General features: G+C 38.3%; 1 protein-coding gene across 2 annotated transcripts in view; it reads right to left on the bottom strand.

The window, feature by feature from the left end:
* Positions 1-19,322, bottom strand: part of GOLM2 (golgi membrane protein 2) — a 97,474-nt gene that overhangs the window by 77,026 nt on the left and 1,126 nt on the right. The window lies entirely within an intron of this gene.

Here is a 19,322-nt window from a genome sequence, read left to right as displayed (position 1 = left end):
GGTACTCAAAACATATGCTTGGAACTATAGGAATACAAAGATTAATAGAACATACAGCCTTGCTTGGCTCACAATCTAGGTACAGGGAGATAATTTATAAATACAGAATTACAGCAATTAACATTGACAATTCTTGCCTTGGCCTACATGACACCAGAGTATTCAACTTTTTATTTCTCACTCTGGCTACTCTTTCTCAGTTATTTAAACCTACTCCTCCTCTACTGACCTTATATGCTGCAAGGCTGTTTTATATATTCAGCATCTCACTCAACAACATAGGCCATTCCTGTAACTTCAACACCATTACAGACAAGTCTGTTCTTAGCCTGTCCTTTCTACTGAGATCCAAAAGTATATTTCCAACTGCCTACTTGTTATTTCATAGATTACTCAAACTCAACTAACCTAAAATTGTACTCTTCTCAAACAAACTTCTTTTTTAAATATGTTTTTATTGATTGTCAGGAAAAGGAAGGGAGAGGGAGAGATAGAAACATCAATGAGAGAGACACATCGGTTGGCTGTCTCCTGCACACCCCACTCCCCCACACTGGAGATCAAGCCCAAAACCAGGGCATGTGCCCTGACTGGGAATCAAACCTGCGACCTCTTGGTCCATGGTTCAACACTCAACCACTGAGCTACACCAGCTGGGCTCAAACTAACTTCTGATCTAAGATTCCTACCTGAGGTCACGGCACCATCAACTAGGTTGTACAAACCAGTATCAAGGGAGTCATCTTTGACTCCTCATGACCCATCAAATGTATTACAAAATGTTAATTCTATTTCTCCCCATTTCTGTGCCTTAAATGACCAGTGTTTCTCCATCAAGGGGCTACTGGCATTGGAGCAGGAGAGTTCTTCAATGTTGGGACTCTCTCCTGCAATACAGAATATCTAGCATTCCTGGCTCCATGCCTAATTGCCATTAACACTATTAACACTCCCTAGTTATAGTCCTAACCAAAATGCCTCCTGAGGCTGGTATTGGCCAGGTTAAGAATTACACTGTGCCTAATTGACGACTCTGTTATCTTTCATGTGCCCTACTAAAAAAAGTTTTTTTAAAAAATAGAGTAATTGCCCTGGCCAATTTGACTCAGTGGTTTAGAGCATTGGCCCATGGACTAAAGAGTTGTGGGTTCGAAACCCGGTCAAGGGCATATACCTCGAGGTTGCAGGTTCAATCCCCAGCTCTGGTTGGGGTCGTGTGGGAGGCAGGCAACCAATGTTGTGTCTCTTTCATATCAATGTTTGTTTTTCTATCTCTCTCTCCCCCTCCCACCCTCCCTAACCCCCTCCTTCCCACTCTATCTAAAAATCAATGAAAAAATATCCTTTGGTGAGGATTAAAAACAAAAACAAAAAAACATCCTAATATGTAATTATTTTTCCTACATCAACTTTTTCTTCCTTCCAATCAATTCTCTATTCTACAATCAGAGTAATGTTTTAAGCTCAATTTGATCAAGTAACTCCTCTACTTAAAACCCTCTGATGTCTCTGATCTTAGGAGAAAGCATGTAGTTTTTTGCTATTAAACATGTCAGCTGTAGGGTTTTGATAGATAGCCCTTATGAATTTGAGGAAGTTCCCTTCTATTCCTATTTTGCTAGGAGTTTTTATCATAAACAGGTATTAAATTTTGCCAAATGGTTTTCTACAAGAATATCCAATTTTGCCTGGCCAGTACAATGAGGCAAGGAAAAGTAAAATAGAAAGCATCCAATTGGAAAGGGAGGGAAAAAAACATCTTTATTTGCAGATGATGATATTGTGTGAAGCGAATTCTAAGGCTTTTTAAAAAAACTATTACTAGTTGGTTCTAGTGGCTTTTTTGGTAGATTCCTTAGAATTTCTTAGATTCCATTAGTACTAGAATTAATTAGTTCTAATTCAGGGAAGTGATCAATATACAAAAATGAATAGCATTTCTATACACCTGCAAAGAGCAAGGGGAAATGGAATAAATGATACAACTCCATTTCTTATAACACCAAACACATAAAATACTTTGGAATAAATAAAATATGTGCAAATCCTGAACCCTGAAATTAAAATATTGCTGCAAGAATTTATAGAAGATCTAAAAATTAGATACACCATGTTCATGGATTAGAATACTCAATATTAATATTCAATTCACTCCAAACTGATTTATAAATTTATTATGTGTTGAACTGTGTCCCTAGAAAGATATACTGAAATCCTATCCACCCCCACCCACAGAACCTGTGAATGTGACCTTACTTAGAAATAGAGCCACTGCAGATATAATCAGATTAAAATTTAAAAATCATAATGAATTAGGGTAGGTCTTAATCTACTATGACTGGTATCCTTAAAAGAAGAGAAAACAGAATGCTACATGAAGGGTAGGTAGGGAAGATAACACCATGCAGAAACAAAGACACACAGACATACTGGGAAGACAGCCGTGAAAGATGGAGACAGAGACTGGCATTACACTACCATAACCAAGGAACACCTCAGATTGTCAGAAGCTAGAATAATCTTCCCCTCCCTAGTAGGAACATGGCCCCAACAACATCTCAATTTTAGACTTCTAATCTCCAAATCTGTGAGATAATAAATTTCTGTTGTTTTAAGCCACATGGTTTGCTACAGAAGCCCTTGGAAACTAGTACACACAGTGAATACTAAAGTTATTTCATTTGTAGGTGAGGTAACTGCTTTTATATAATAATATATAATTTTATTTTATATATTTGGTTTTATATTTTTTAATGGCATATATAAAATACTGTGTAGTAAATATAGTTTACTAGAAAGAGCAAGGACTTTTAAAATCAAATAGATCTGAGTTGAAAATTCTGTCATTCTCTTGCCTCTCTGAAGCCTGTTTCTTCATCCATAACATGAGGAGGATTCATGCAATAAAATATGTAAAAGACTGTCCAGTACAAAATTTGACAATAATAACGTTCCTTTCTTTCCTGGGTGCATTGGTATAGTTAATCTTGAAGAAATCTGGTCTTGTATTGTTCTTTTCTTTTGAACAAATCCACTTTTATTTATTACTTTTCAATAAGTAAAACCTTGAAGGGTACATAAAGCATTACACGGATTCTGTGTCAAATGGCCTTAGCAGGAAGGTTGCTTCAAAATAGCACAAACACTTCTACTGTTTCCACGAGAATGAGTTATCTTTCTCCAGATTAGTCTGGTTTTGTTCAGTGAGCCACCAGCAGTCAGTGTTGTTCTTTGATTTGTAAACATAAGCACATCTCTTGCCTAGACATAACTCGGTTTCATCTCAAGCATAAGTAAGCACCTTCAATTTTAAAAAGAGCTGCGTGCTCCCTCTGGTTCCAAAAACCCCACTTACAGCCAGGACCATAGCCTTCTGGACTTATTTGTTGTTACAGAAGTCCTATTGTCCTGCCTGGTTTGGCTCAGCGGTTAGAGCATCAGTCTGAGGAAAGAAGGATTGCAGGTTCAATCCCCAGCCCTGGTCAGGGTTGTGCAGGAGGCAACCAATCTATGTGTCTCTCTCACATCAATATTTCTCTCTCTCTCTTCCCCCCTCTCTCCCTCCTTCTCTATCTGAAGATAAATGCAAAAATGTCCTTCGGGTGAGGACAATAAAAAAAATAAAATAAAATAAATACATTGAGCACTTACTGTGCTCTATACTAAAAATATATTAGAAACATGTCCCCACTTTTCCTTTTTGTCTCACTTTCTTGCTTCTGTATTTCTCTACTTTCTCCTGCTCTCATGATAAGGAACAGAGTAATCCAAGGAGGTTCCATGGAGCTCATAAACAAACTGACTCTTGAAAAATGATGGTTTTAGTTATGTAGAGAAAATGTAAAAGTGCATTCAAGGAGCTTCCTTTATACCCACTTGATAGAGGAAAAGAAACAATTCTTGTAGTGTGGCACTGGTTATCTGTCCTCTGAAGTGACAGGAAATACTTTTTGAACTGTGACTTTATTAAACAAGAACTATTTTTTGTAGATGAACACCTAAGTTTCCCCCATTTTAGCTTCTTCCTTGGAAGAGAATTAATGTTTCCTTTGACTGAAAGTCCAAGCTTCCCTCTAGGCATAGGATAGGCATGCAGTGATTTGTTTCTCACAGTGCTTCATGGTTCTCTTTCTGATTCCTAAATAACTTTATCTCATGTTCTTGTCCTATTTTTTCCTGGCTAGGTAACTCCTGCTTGGAACAATGTTGCCTCAGAGCTTTAGATCAGTTGCCTCCCATGTCTGATTGTCCTGTCCCTCCTCCTTGAAGCTTTTCTCCCTTAGCTTCAATAACACCCATTTTCTCTAATCTATCCCACTTTTGCTCAATGTTTATATACCCTGTGCTGTTATCCTTAACCCGTATTTCATTTCTTTATTCATCAGATATGTTTGAGTTTCTACTTTGGGTCAGTTCCAATGCTACATGTCATGGATACAGCAGTGAAGATACAGTATACATGATATAGAGTTTAAAATTGAGGAGGGAATATGAGGGGAGGACCTAACCTAGTTTATGTCTTGGTGAAGACATTCTTGAGAAAAAGGGTTTTAGTAGAATCCTTAAAAAAGATTAGGCTTTAGTGAGGTAAAGAATGAGTGATAGGTTTGGAGCAATAAGAAGCTTGGGGCACGTGAAAAGGGGATTCTGAATGTAGGGCACAATATGTTTGAAAACACAGAACAGGGAAAAGCAAAAGAGTTTGAGGATCTAAAAGTTCATTATGTGGAGTGGAGGGAGCTAAAGGGAGAATAATATTGGATGCTGGACTTTAAGGCTTGAGTCATATTAAGAAAAGATTTGTGAGCTATATTAAGGGCAATAGGAAACCAGTGATTGGTCCCCCTCCCCTTTCATTGCCATGTTTTAATTTCTATTTTTAACAACTTTCATTGAAGGAAATTTACATTCAATAGGCTGTTCTATTTAAAGTATAAAATTTATTGACTTTGATAGCCTTAAACATCTGTGTAACTGCCACTACGATCAAGATATAACACATTTCACCCTGGCCAGTTTGGCTCAGTGGTTAGAGCGTTGGCCCACAGACCGAAGGGTTGCGGGTTCGATTTCTGGTCAAGGGCATGTACCTACCTGGGTTGCAGTTTGATTCTTGGCCCTGGTCAGGTGGAAGGCAACCAACTGATGTGTCTCTCTCACATCAATGTTTCTCTCTCTCCCTCCCTCCCTTCCATTCAATTCAATGGAAAAATATCCTTGATGCCTAGCCAGTATGGTTCAGTGGAATGAGCACTGTCCTACAGACTGAGAGGTCCCAGTTCGATTCCCGTTCAGGGCACATGTCTGGGTTGTGGGCTCGATCCCCAGTGGGGGGCATGCAAGAGGCAGCAGATCAATGTTTCTCTCTCACATCAATGTTTCTATCTCTCTCTCCCTTCCTCTCTCTCTAAAGAAATCAATAAAAACATATTTTTTAAGAAATACATATATATAACTATATCTGCTCAAATATTTTGCTCATTTTAAAAATTGGGTTGTCTTATTGATTTGTAAGAGGTTTTTATACAGGGTGGGGAAAAGTAAGTTTACAGTTCTGAGTACACAAAACAGTTTATTCTTATATTATTAATAATTATTATATTATAATTAATTATTTTCCATACAAACAACTATAAACCTACTTTTGCACCACCCTGTATATTCTGGTAAAATTCTTTGATCAGATAAATGTATTATAATTATTTCTTCCAATCAGTGTCTCACTTTTTCTTTTTTTAAAAATAGTGCTTTTTTTGAGAAGGAAAACTTTAAATTTTGATAGTCTGATTTATCAATTTTTTTCTTTATAGTTCATGCTTTTTGTGCTCTCAAAAATCCATGCCTATTAACAACACAAATACTTTCTCCATTTAGGTTTGTGATTCATTTGAAATTAATTTTACATATGTTGCAAGGTGGAAGTTATTATTTTTCCCCCATAAAAACATTCAGTTGTTTCAAAATCTTATGTTGAAAAGACTTTCCTTTCTATCCTGAGGATCCCTGAGACCCAAGCAAGTCTCTGTGCCTCCTTACAACAGCATGGGGAGTGGTTGGGTTCTGTTCTGTTCCTAAGTTTGGCAAATCCAAGGCAGGTTCCGCTGGCACTGTTGGGAGGAGCTGGGGCAGCCTGAGGAGACGGCCACATGACATCCTTCTTCTGCACCCAGTAACCCTGAGCCCCTTGGCCTCTGACCCCATGGTCCTTTCCCCAGTCACGCACTTTCAGCACTGTGCCCCAACAGCACCTGTACAACAGCTCACACAACATGGCTGGAATTGAGCCTCACAGTCAGCCAGCCTGAGGAGAGATCCCACCCACATGCAGGGCACCAACATCAAGACCCAATTATGTCAGGATACTCTCCTAGAACATCCAACTCAAGTGATCAAGGAGACTGTACCACTGTGTCCCAAAGGACACCCCATGAACACTAAGAATCATAGCAGCTCTATCTAATACATAGAAACAAACACAAAAAGACAACTAAAATGGAAAAACAAAGGAACGACCCCCAAATGAAAAAAAATGAGAAATCTCTAGAAAAAGAGCTCAATGAAATGAAGGCAAGCAATTTATCAGACATCGAGTTCAAAGTAACAGTTAAAAGGATACTCAAGGAACTTAGAGAGAACTACGGGAACTATAAGGAACTTAGTGGGAACTACATCAGCATGAAAAACAACATAGAAACCATGAACAAGAGCCAGTCAGAAATTAAGAATGCCATATCTGACATCAAGATCAAGAATACACTGAAGCCCTGGCTGGCATGACTCAGCAGTAAGAGCATCAGCCTGTGCACTGAAGGGTCATGGATTCGATTCCCAGTCAAGGGCACATACCTGGGTTGTAGGTTAAACCCCTGGCCCCAATCAGGGTGCAAGTAGGGAGGCAACCAATTAATATATGTCTCTCACATTGATGTTTCTCTCTCTTCTCTCTCTCTCCCTATCACCCTCCTCTAAAAATCAATGGAAAAAAATCCTCGGGTGAAGATTAACAATAACAACAAAAAGGAATACACTGGAAGGGCCCAGCCAGTGTGGCTCAGTGGTTGAGCGTCAACCCATGCACCAAGAGTTCGATTCCTGTTCAGGGCACATGCCCAGGTTGTGGGCCCAATCCCCAGTGGGGAGCATGTAGGAGGCAGTCAGTCGATGTTCTCTCTCATCAATGCTTCTATCTTTCTCTCCCTTCTTGTCTATCTAAAATCAATAAAGAAAAAATATTTTAAAACAACAACAAAAAAAGAATACGCTGGAAGCAATTAAAGGTAGGCTAAATGAAGCAGATAATCAAATCAGTGATTTGGAAGACAAGGTAGGAAAAACCACCTAATCACAGCAACAAAAATTTTTTTTTTTAAAAATGAGACTAGTTTAAAAGAACTATGGGAAAACATGAAACGTAACAGTATCCACATCACAGAGGTACCAGAAGTAAAAGAAAGTGAGCAAGAAATAGAGAACCTGTTTGAAGAAATAATGACAGAAAACTTGCCTAACCTGTTGCAGCAAAAGTCACACAAGTTCAAGAAGCACACAGAGTCCCAATCAAGATGAACCCAAAGAGCCCTGGCCAGCCCTGGCCAGTTTGGCTCAGTAGTTAGAACCCAAAGAGCACTGACCCCTTTGGCCCACAGAACAAGGGGTCATGGGTTCTATTTCCAGTCAAAGACATGTACTTGGGTTACAGGTTCAATCCCTGGCCCCAGTCAGGATCATGTGGGAGGCAAGCAAACAGTGTGTCTCTCTCACACTGATGTGTTTCTCTTTCTCTTTCTCTCTCTCTCTCTCTCTCTCTCTCTCTACCCCCCCCTTCCTCCCTTCCATTCTCTCTAAAAAATCAATGGAAAAATATCCTTAAAATACAAAAAAGATGAACCCAAAGAGACCCGCACCACAACACATCATAATTAAAATGGCAAAGGTTGAAGACAAAGAGAGAATCTTAAAGACAGCAAGAGAGAAACAGTTAGTAACCTACAAGTGAGTTCCCATAAGGCTGTCAGCTGATTCTTCAACAGAAACACTTCAGGCCAAAAGGAAATGGCATTCAAAGTAAGTATTCAAAGCAATGAAAAGCAAGTACTTGAAACCAAGAGCTTCAAAACAAACAAACAAAAACTAAAGGAGTTCATGATCACCAAACCAGCATTGCAAGAAATGTGAAAGGGAATGCTTTAAGAAGAAATATAGAGAGAGGAATATAGGGAAAAAATGGCAATAAATAAGTACCTATCATATTACCCTTAAATGTAAGTGGATTAAATGCTCCATTCAAAAGATATAGGGTAGATAAATGGATAAGAAAACATGACCCCCAATGAACACAGACAACAAAGCTGGGGATGGGGCAAGGGAAAAGGGGAGGAGGGTGTCAATGGGGGAAAAATGAGAAACATCTGTAACAAAAACAAATTAATAAATAAAATTTTTTTTAAAAAATAGAAAGAAAAGATGACCCATATATATGCTGTCTATAAGAGACCCACCTCAGAACAAAAGATTCACACAGACTGAAAGTGAAGTGATTAAGAAAAAATTCCATGCAAATGGAAACAACAACAACAAAATGATGGGGTAGCAATACTCACACATGACAAAATAGACTTCAAAACAATGGCGATAATAAGAGATAAAGAGGGTCACTACATAATACTAAAACTATGGGTCCAATAAGGGGACATAATCCTTATAAATATATATGCACCCAATATAGGAGCACCTAAACATACATACATACACACACACACACACACACACACACACACACACACATATACACACACATACATATGTATAAACACATTGTGGATTTTAAGGGAGAGATGGGCAGCAATACAGTTATAGTATGGGACTTTAACTTCTCACTATCATCACTGGATAGCTCTTCCAGACAAAAGAAACAGTGACCTTTAACGACACATTGGATCTGATTAATTTAATTGATATTTACAGAACATTTTATCCCAAAGCAGCAGAATATACATTTTTTTCTCAAGTCCACACAGGACATTCTCAAAGATAGACCATATATTAGGACACAAAATAAGTCTTAACAAATTCAAGAAGATTGAAATCCTACCAAGCATCTTCTTGGATCACAATGGCATGAAACTAGAAATCAACTACAATTAAAAAAAAAAAACCTCAAAAAAACATGGAGACTCAATACCATGTTATTAAACATGGAATGGGTTACCAAGGATATCAAGGAAGAAATAAAAATTTACCTGGAAATAAATAAAAATGAACACACAAGAATGCAAAACCTGCCCTGGCCGGTTTGGCTCAGCAGTTAGAGAGGACCAGAGAGGACCAGAGAAGCCCATGTTCAGTTCCCACTAAGGGCCCATACCTCAGTTGCAGTTTGTCCCAGGCCCCGGTTGGGGTCGTGTGGGTGGCAACCACTCAATGTGTCTCTCTCACATTGATGTTTCCCTCTCTCTTTTCCTCCCTTTCTCCCTCCCACTCTATCTTAAGATAAATGCAAAAATGTCCTTGGGTGAGGATAAAAAAAAAAAAAAATGCAAAATCTATGGGATGCAGTGAAAGCCATCCTGAGAGGGAAGTTCATAACATTACAGGTCTACCTCAAGAAGCAAGGAAAATCTCAAATAAACAATCTAACCTTACACCTAAAAGAACTAGAAAAAGAACAAGAACGACAACAAAAAAAGCCCAGAGCAAGAAGAAGGAAGGAAACAATAAAGATCAGAGTAGAAATAAATAACACAGAGGCTAAAACAACAATACAAAACATCAATGAAACCAAGAGTTGGTTCTTTGAATAGATAAACAAAATTGTTGAATCTTTAGCCAGCCTCACCAAGAAACAAAGAGAGAAGACCCAAATAAATAAAATCAGAAATGAAAGAGGCAAATCAATAACTGACATCAGAGATATACAAAGGATTATAAGAAAATACTATGAACAACTATATGCCAACAAATTGGACAACCTGGGCAAAATGAACAAATTCTAGAAACATACAATCTCTCAAAACTGAATAGGAAAAATATGAAAACCTAAATAGACCAATAACAACCAATGAAACTGAAGCAGTAATTAAAAAAAAAAAAAAAAACTCCCAGCAAACAGAAGTCCTGGACTGGATGGCTTCATAGACAAATTTTACTAAGTGTTCAAAGAAGAACTAACACCTATTCTCCTCAAACTATTCCAAAAAGTTCAAGAGCAGGGAAGACTTCCAAACTCTTTATACAAGGCCAGAATTATCCTAATTCCAAAATCAGATAAGGACAATAAACAGAAGGAAAATTATAGGTCAATATACCTGATAAACATAGATGTTAAAATCCTCAATAAAATAATAGCAGCCCTGGCCAGTTTGGATTGGTGGTTAGAGCACTGGCCCACGGTCCAAAGAGTCACAGGTTCGATTCTGGTACCTCGGTTGCAGATCAGTCCCCAGCCCTGTGTGGGAGGCAACCAATCGAAGTGTCTGTCTGTCTGTCTCTCTCTCCCCCTCCCTCTTCCACTCTATCTGAAGATAAATAGAAAAATATCCTCACGTGAGGATTTAAAAATAAATAAATAAAATAAGAGCAAACTGGATCCAGCAATACATTAAAAAGATCCTACACCATGACCAAGTGGGATTTATACTGGGGATGCAAGGCTGGTACAATATCCACACATCAATAAATGTGATTTGGCACATTAACAAAATAAAATATAAAAATCATATGATCATATCAACAGATGCAGAAAAAGCATTCAATGAATTCCAGCACCCATTTTTGATAAAAACTCTCAGCAAAGTGGGAATAGAGGGATCATGCCTCAACATAATAAAGGCAAAATATGAAAAAAAAACAAACCTATAACCCATATCATATTCAACAGGCAAAACTACAAGTTTTTCCTTTAAGATCTGGAACAAGACAGGTATGTCCGCTCTCACCATTCTTATTCAACATAGTGCTGGAAGTCCTAGCCACAACAATTAAACAAGAAGAAGAAATAAAAGGCATCAAAATTAGAAAGGAGGAAATAAAACTGACATTATTCGCAGATAGCATGATATTGCACATTAAAAACCCTAAAGGCTCCACCAAAAAACTACTAGATCTAACAAATGAATTTGGCAAAGTAGCAGGATACAAATTAATATCCAGATATTGGAGGCAATTTGTTTGTTTGTTTGTTAATTTTCACCCAAGGATATTTTTCCATTAATTTTTAGATGGAATGGAAGGGAGGGAGGGAGGGAGAGAGAAACATTGATGTGAGAGAGACACATCGATTAGTTGCCTCCCGCATGACCTCGACCTGGGCCAGGGATTAAACCTGCAACCCAGGTATGTGCCCTTAACTGGGAATAGAACCCTTAATCCTTCAGCCTGCGGGCTGACGTTCTAACCACTGAATCAAACCAACCAGGGCTTGGTGACATTTTTATAACCAATAACAAACTCTCATAAAGAGAACCTAAAAAAACAATCCCATTAATTATTGCCAAAACTACAAAAAATAAATAAATAAGAAACCTAGGAATAAACTTAACCAAGGAGGTAAAAGACCTATACTTGGAAAACTATAGGACACTGAAGAAAGAAATAGAGGAAGATGTTAGCAAGTGAAAACATATACCATGTTCATGGATATGAAGAATTAACATGATCAGAATGTCCATACTACCCAAAGCAATCTACAGATTCAACACAATTCCTATTAAAATACCAATGGCATATTTCACAGATCTAGAACAAGTACTCCAAAAGTTTATATGTAACCAAAAAAGACCCTTAATAGCCTCAGCAATCTTGAGAAAGAACAAAACTGAAGGGAACACAATACCAGATATCCAACTATACTACAAAGCCACTGTAATCAAAATAGGCAAGTACTGGCACAAGAACAGGCATATAGATCAATGGAACAGAACAGAGAACCCAGAAATCAACCCAAGACATTATGCTTAATTACTATCTGACAAAGGAGGCAAGAACATACAAAGGAATAAAAACAGTCTTTTCAAAAAATGGTGCTGGGGCCCTGGCCAGTTTGACTCAGTGGTTAGTGTCGGCCTGCGGTCCAGAGAGACCTGGGGTCGGTTCCTGCTAAGCGCATGTACTTCGGTTGCAGTTTGTCCCCAGCCCTGGTTGGGTCGTGCGGGTGGCAGCCACTCAATGTGTCCCTTTCACGTCCATGTTTCTCTCTCTCTCTTCCTCTCTCTCCCTCCCGCTCTATCTGAATAAAAAAATGGAAAAATGTCCGCGGGTGAGGATAAAAATAAAAAAATGGTGCTGGGAAAATTGGACATGTACATACAAAAGAATGAAACTAGATCACCAATTTAAACCACACACGAGAATAAACTCAAAATGGATAAAAGACTTAAGTGTAAGTTATGAAACCAAAAAAATTCTAGAAAAAAACACAGGCTGTAAAGTCTCAGACATCTCTCAGAGCAATATTTTTGCCAATACATCTCCAAGGGCAAGGGAAACAAAGGAAAAAGTAAACAAATGGGACTACATCAAACCAAAAAACTTCTGCACAGCAAAAGAAACCATCAACAAAATGAAAAAGGAACCCACTGTATGGGAGAACATATGATTCATCTGATTAAGGGGTTAATTTCCAAAATATATTAAGAACTCATACAAGTTAACAAAAGGAAAACAAATAATCCAATTTAAAATGGGCAAAGAACCTGAATAGACACTTCTCCAAAGGGATAGACAGAGGGACAACAAACATACAAAAATACTCAAGGTCACTAATCACCAGAAAGATGCAAATTAAAACTCTAATAAGGTATCACCTCACATGTATCAAAATGGCTATCATCAATCAATCAACAAACAACAAGTGCTGGCTAGGATGTACTGTTGGTGGGAATGCAGACTGGTGCAGCCACTGTGGAATACAGTATGAAATTTCCTCAAAAAATTAAAAATGGAATTGCCTTTTGATCCAGGCAATTCCAGTTCTGGGTATATATCCTAAGAATCCTGAAATACCAATTAGAACAAATATATGCACCCCTATATTCATAGCATTATTTACAATAGCCAAGATCTGGAAATAATCCAAGTGCCCATCAGTAGATGAATGGATAAAAAAAGCTGTGGTACTGCCAGTGTGGCTCTGTGGTTAGAGCTTCAGCCCGTAGACCAAAGGGTCACAGGTTTGATTCCCAGTCAAGGGCACATACCTGGGTTGCAGGCTTGATCCCTGGCCCTGGTTGGGGTCATGTGCAAGGCAACCAATTGATGTGTCTCCCTCCCTCCTTCCCTCCCCTCCTTCCACTCCATCTAAAAAAGTCCATGGGGAAAAAAAAGATTGCTTAAGGGGGAGAACAGACTGAAAGAAATAGAGACCAGAGCAAGGAGACTAGTTGGGAACCTATTGCTCTCTTTCAAATCAGTGCTCTCTATTCTGCCACCTGAGTGATATGTTTTTTAAAACTCAACTTAATTATCTCAACTGCATGTTGAATTACTGAATATGAATCAAAGATGACACCAAAATTTCTAACCTCAGTCTTAATAACGATTGCATGAGCATTATTTATAGAGACCAAGAAGGTAGGAAAGGGATATAGTTTGAAGAGTAAGTATGGGTTATGTATGGTTTATGAATAAGTTGAGGTAGCAGTTAAATTACAGCTAAAATTTGGCCAGATTATGACCAGTGAGGGAGAGGCAAAGGCAGGAATTATGTGTAGCATATTAGAAGAACTGTAGAAGGATGATCCTCAAATTACAGAGGAACAACCAAGGAAATATGGGAGGAGTCAACTAAGCCTAACTAGAAATGGACCAGGGCCCGGCTGGTGTGGCTCAGTGGTTGAGCATCGACCCATGTACCAAGAGGTCGCCGCTTCGATTCCTGGTCAGGGCACATGCCCAGGTTGTGGGCCCGATCCCCAGTGAGGAGCGTGCAGGAGGTAGCCAATCGATGTTCTCTCTCAGCAATATTTCTCTCTCTCTCTCTCCCTCTCCCTTCCTCTCTCTCTAAAGTCAATAAGGAAAAAAAAATTTAAAAAAAAGAAATGGACCAGAAAATAGGGAAAAAAGTCGGGCAAACAGCAGCAAAGGGTGAGGCAGGTAGGCTAGAGCTGGGACTAGATCTTGGGCAGAAACATGAATAGAGTCCCAACCTGAAAAGAAGGCAGGGCAGAAAGAAGGAAGTAGCTGTGGAATAATTAACAACAGCTAACACATTTATTGAACACTTTTTAAAAATATGTGGTAGGCATTGTTCTAAGGATTTTAATGAATTTATTCATTTAAACTTCACAAAAATTAAAGAACTATTATTGTACTCATTTTACAAATGAGCAAGAGACACAAAGAAGTTAAGTAATTTGCCCAAGGTTATACATATACTAAACAGCAGAGCCAGGATTTAAGCCCATGGTGATAAATCAGGGTTTTTACATACATATATTTGGTATATGTATGAGTACTGTGTACACACACACACACATACACACACGAGGATAGATAGATAGATAGATAGATAGATAGATAGATAGATATAAATATAGATATATAGAGATATATATTTTTTAAGTGCTATACTTCCCATTCTCCTTTCTGGCACATGACCTTTTCCCTATTAATCCAAAGGTATATACTGCCTCAGGGAAGATTATGAATGTTAAAAGGAAAAGAGGTCATTTGCTGTTCAGCTTCAAACCTCAAAACTGACTCTTTTTTTTTTTTTTTTTTTTGCATTTGTAATAAAACAACAATCTGAGGGAGGACTTTTTCTACATTACAACAGTTCCTTTTATTTATTAAGAGCTTGACTTGGCCCACCTAGACCACACAGCTTCAGTATAAAATACAGGTAGCTAAAATTCAAGTTAGGGTAAGAGAAATGCCCTATATCTAGGAAAAAGAAGAAAGGGCCTTTCTGACAAAAAGAAGAGAGAAAAAGTAGTGTGTATGTCATGGATTCCCCTTGTTATGGGCAGAATTGTGCTCCTCCAAAATCCATATATTGACATCTCAACCCCTAGTACTTCAGAATGTAACCCATTTGGAAATAAAACCTTTGAAGAGTTGATTAAGTTAAAATGAGGCCATTACAGTGGGGTCCTAATCCAATATGACTGGTGTCCTTAAGAGGAAGATGGCCCTGGCAAGCAGCTCAGTTGGTCAGAGTGTCATCATCACACGCCAACATTGCAGGTGTCATCCTCAATCAGGATACATACAAGAATCAACCAATGAATACATCAATAAGTGGAACAAATTGGTGGTGTTGTTTTTTTCTCTCTCTCTCCTTCCCCAGTCATTCCTTTCCATTCTCTCTCTCTAAAAATCAATCAATCAATAAATTTTTTTTTTTAAAAAGAGACACTAGGGATGTGCATGCACAGAGGGATAACCACGTGATGACTAAGCAGCAAGAAGGTGGCCATCTACAAGCCAAAGAGACAGGCCCCAGAAGAAACCAACCTGTTGCTAGCACTTCGACCTTGGTCTTCCAGACTCCAGAACTGTAAGTTCATAAATTCCTGTTGTTTTTAGCCACCCAGTCTCTTGTATGGTATTTTGTATGGTAGCCCTAACAAACTAATACACCTCTCTAAGCTATACCCCCTTAGAGGTAAGGCAAAAATAAGATGATCTCAGATCTGTACAATACCTAGGTAGGTACTATGATCCCCATTTTACAGATGAAGAAATGGGCACAAAGTGGTTAAATGACTTGTCCCAAAATCATATAGCTATAAACTGAGCTATAACCTAATTTGCAGACTTCAAAGCTTGAAATGTTTTTTAACCTACCATATACTTTTCCAGCTATCAAGGGAGTAGCAGCAATAAAGTAAACACCTCTGAAAGACAATTTTCATCTATAGCTCATCTAGACCAATAACCCCCTTTCCATGACCAGTTCAGAGCTTCCTCATTGACTCCGAGAACATTCACAAGCACTCCAACAAAGATACCATAGGTAGCTCAAAATATGGAATTGATAGTTAAGTAAGAGATATAGATTTGTAAACTAGCTGCATAAAATATTAGACAAATAAAAGTATTCAACATACCTAGGAAAACATTTCCCAGCTAGTGTGCTTTGTTATTTTCTTCTGTACCATGATAACAAATAGGCTATGAAAATAGGAATCTATAATCAAATTGACTGAGACTAATTTCTTTATTTATTAAAAATTTTTTTTTCTTTATTGATTTTAAAGAGGAAGGGAGAAGGAGGGAGAGATTGAAACACCAATAAGAGAGAACATTGATTGGCTGCCTCTTGCATGCCCCGCACTGGGGATTTGGCCCACAACCCGGGCATGTGACTTCACCGGAATCGAACTGGTGACCTCTTGGTGCATGGGTAGACATTCAACAACTAAGCCACTCTGGCTGGGATATTTATTTAATTTTAAAGAAGCAAAGTCTTTCAGCACCTGAGGAGGTGGTTGTGGAAGCTATTAGATATTGCTAACAGCATTCCAGTTTTTTGTTTTGTTTTGTTTTTTTAATGCTCACCTGAGGATATTTTTTCCATTGATTTTCAGATAGAGTGGGTGTGAGGGAGGGAGAAAGAGAGAGAGAGAGAGAGAAAGAAAAATCGACATGAGAGAGACACATCAATTGGTTGCCACGTACACAACCCCGACCAGGGCTAGGGATCAAACTGCAACTAAGGTTTATGCCCTTGACTGGAATTGAACCTGAAGACTGTTTGGTCCGCAGGCCGACGACACACTCTAACTGCTGAGCCAAACTGGCCAGGGCTTAAATAGGCTTCTTTACTAATAAATTTCTTAGAGACTTCATAACAACTTCTGATGAAAGTGAAAGAAGAAAGTGCCAAAGTAAGACTGTATCTGAACATCAAGAAGATAAAAATCATGAGTAAGGAAGAAATACACAACTCTAACATAGATAATGAAGACACTGATATTGTTTAAAATTTTGCTTACATTGTTTCAGCCACCAATTCAAAGGGAGACTACAGCCAAGAAATCAAGAGAATTGGAGGAGTAGCAATGGACGAATTAGGAAAGATCATCAAGAGCAAAGGTGTCATTAGAGACCAAGGTTAAGATCATCACACCCTTGTATTCCCAATTACTAAATGCAAACTTAGACAGTGAAGAAGGCTAATAGGAAAAAAAAATTGATTCATTTGAAATATGGTGTTCAAGGAGAACTTTATGGATACCCTGGATTGCTAGATAGACAAACAAGTAGAGCAAATCAAACCCAAAACATTGCTGGTGGCAAAAATGACAAAACTGAAGCTGTCCTACTTGGGCACATTACGAGAAAAATAGAAGGCAGCAGAAAAAGAGGAAGACCAAATATGAAATGATAGCCTCCATAAAAGAAGCTATAAGACACGAGCCTACAGAAGCTGAGCAGGGCTGTCGAGGACAGGACATTGTGGACATCGCTCATTCACAGGGTCCCCAGGAATCAGAGCTGACTCAACAACATGTAACAATTATATACTCCAGGAAGAGGATATACCACTTAAACAATTTAACATTTCCCTCCCAAAAAGGTTTTCCTTTTTTCTCTTGATTACCTATTAACAATTCCTATGGCAGTATTCTTTTACAAATGGACAGGAAGCAAATCTAGACAGTTCTATATTATAGAAGCAAGAAGGGAGAGTTTCCTAAAAGCTAGAGATAATCAACAGAACCAAACTGATAAATTAAATAGATTGAGAACAAAAATGTTTTTTGGATTTGACTAGGAAGACTATCACTTGTGACCTTCAAGTGAATGGCTTCAGAAAAGGGAGGGAAAGGCTGGCTGACAGAATAAAACAAGATTAGGATGAGGATGAAAAAAGAAGTTGATGAAGCATTTATAGACCACAAATAATTGGAGTTTAGCAGAGGAAGTAAGAAAATAAATTGGTTCACTGGGAGAAGAGAGTATATAGGGGAATAAAAAATTTTTAGAACAGGGGACACCTATAAGTGTTTGAAGGTAAAAGTGAAAACCTACTAAAACTTATCTTTGTAGTCCAGTAGATAGAAAAAATGGAATCCAGAATATAAATTACTGGAAAAGATTTATCTTTCCTTTCAGATTGGAGAGAACTTGAATATTAATACCTAACCATTCCAAGTCCGAAGATCTCATTTAAATATTCCAACATTTCATATATTTCTGCCTACTCCACCCAACAGTATGTCTTTATTTTTTTTATCCTCACCCGAGGACATTTTTCCATTTTTTTGTTCAGATAGAGTGGGAGGAAGAAAGAGAGAGAGAGAAAAATAGAGACAAAGATGTGAAAGGGACACATCGAGTGGTTGCCACCCGCACGACCCCAATTGCGGCCGAGGACAAACTGCAACCGAGGTACATGCCCTTAGCGGGTACCGAACCTGGGTCTCTCTGGACCACAGGTGGACACTCTAACTGCTGAGCCAAACCGGCCGAGGCGAGAATGTTTGTCTTTAGAGTTCAGTGTGTAGTATGTGTACAAATTTGCTGATCTCTTGCTCCTCTCAAAGGATGTCTATGTTGTGGTGAAGTGGAGGGAGTTACCTAGGAGCACTTACCTGAAGGCCTCAATCTTCATGAAACGAAACTAAGGTGGAGGCTGGTGACAATAAATAAATTGGAAGCTTATGGATATTTTAATTTACAATGATTTACTATAAATCATTTTGATATACAAAGTAAAAACTTGTAATTATAATAGGAACACACACACACACAACAATGTGAAGATTAACAAAGAAGCATACAGAAAGAAAGGTACCTACTTATCCCACCCAGAAATTTTCACAACTCTGTTCTACCAACAGAAGTTGCATAAGTCATAAACTAATATAGTTCCATTATGTTAGTGAGAACAAAGACTATTTAGTAGCAGGTCTAGTTACAGTCCAGCTTCAAACTTTTTTTTTTTAATTCTCACCAGAGGATATTTTTCCATTGATTTTTAGATAGAGGGGGGGGGGGGGAGAAAAAGTCAATGTGAGAGAGACATTGAGTGGTTGCCTCTGGCATGACCCAGACCAGAGCTGGGAATACAATCTGCAGCCCTGGTATGTGCACTTGACTGGAAATCGAACCAAGACCCTTCAGTCTTCAGGCTGAGGCTCTAAGTGCTGAGCCAAAGCGGCCTGGGTTAAACTTTTTAAATTTAAACTTTGGATGGTTTTCCATCTGCATGAAATACCAACCATAATAGCTACTTAAGCATACAAAATTTCATTTTTATTTCCTTTCAAAAACTATAAGAACACTGACAGGTGATTCTGTTGCATAGAATACTTTTAAATTCTACCTTTTGGGTTAATTTCATTAACAATTTATGGTGAGTGCATGATTTTGGATTA

This window comes from Molossus molossus, unplaced genomic scaffold (assembly GCF_014108415.1).
Source record: "Molossus molossus isolate mMolMol1 unplaced genomic scaffold, mMolMol1.p scaffold_m16_p_1, whole genome shotgun sequence".
NCBI classification, from domain to species: Eukaryota; Metazoa; Chordata; class Mammalia; order Chiroptera; family Molossidae; genus Molossus; species Molossus molossus.
This window is presented reverse-complemented; position numbering and strand designations above follow the sequence as displayed.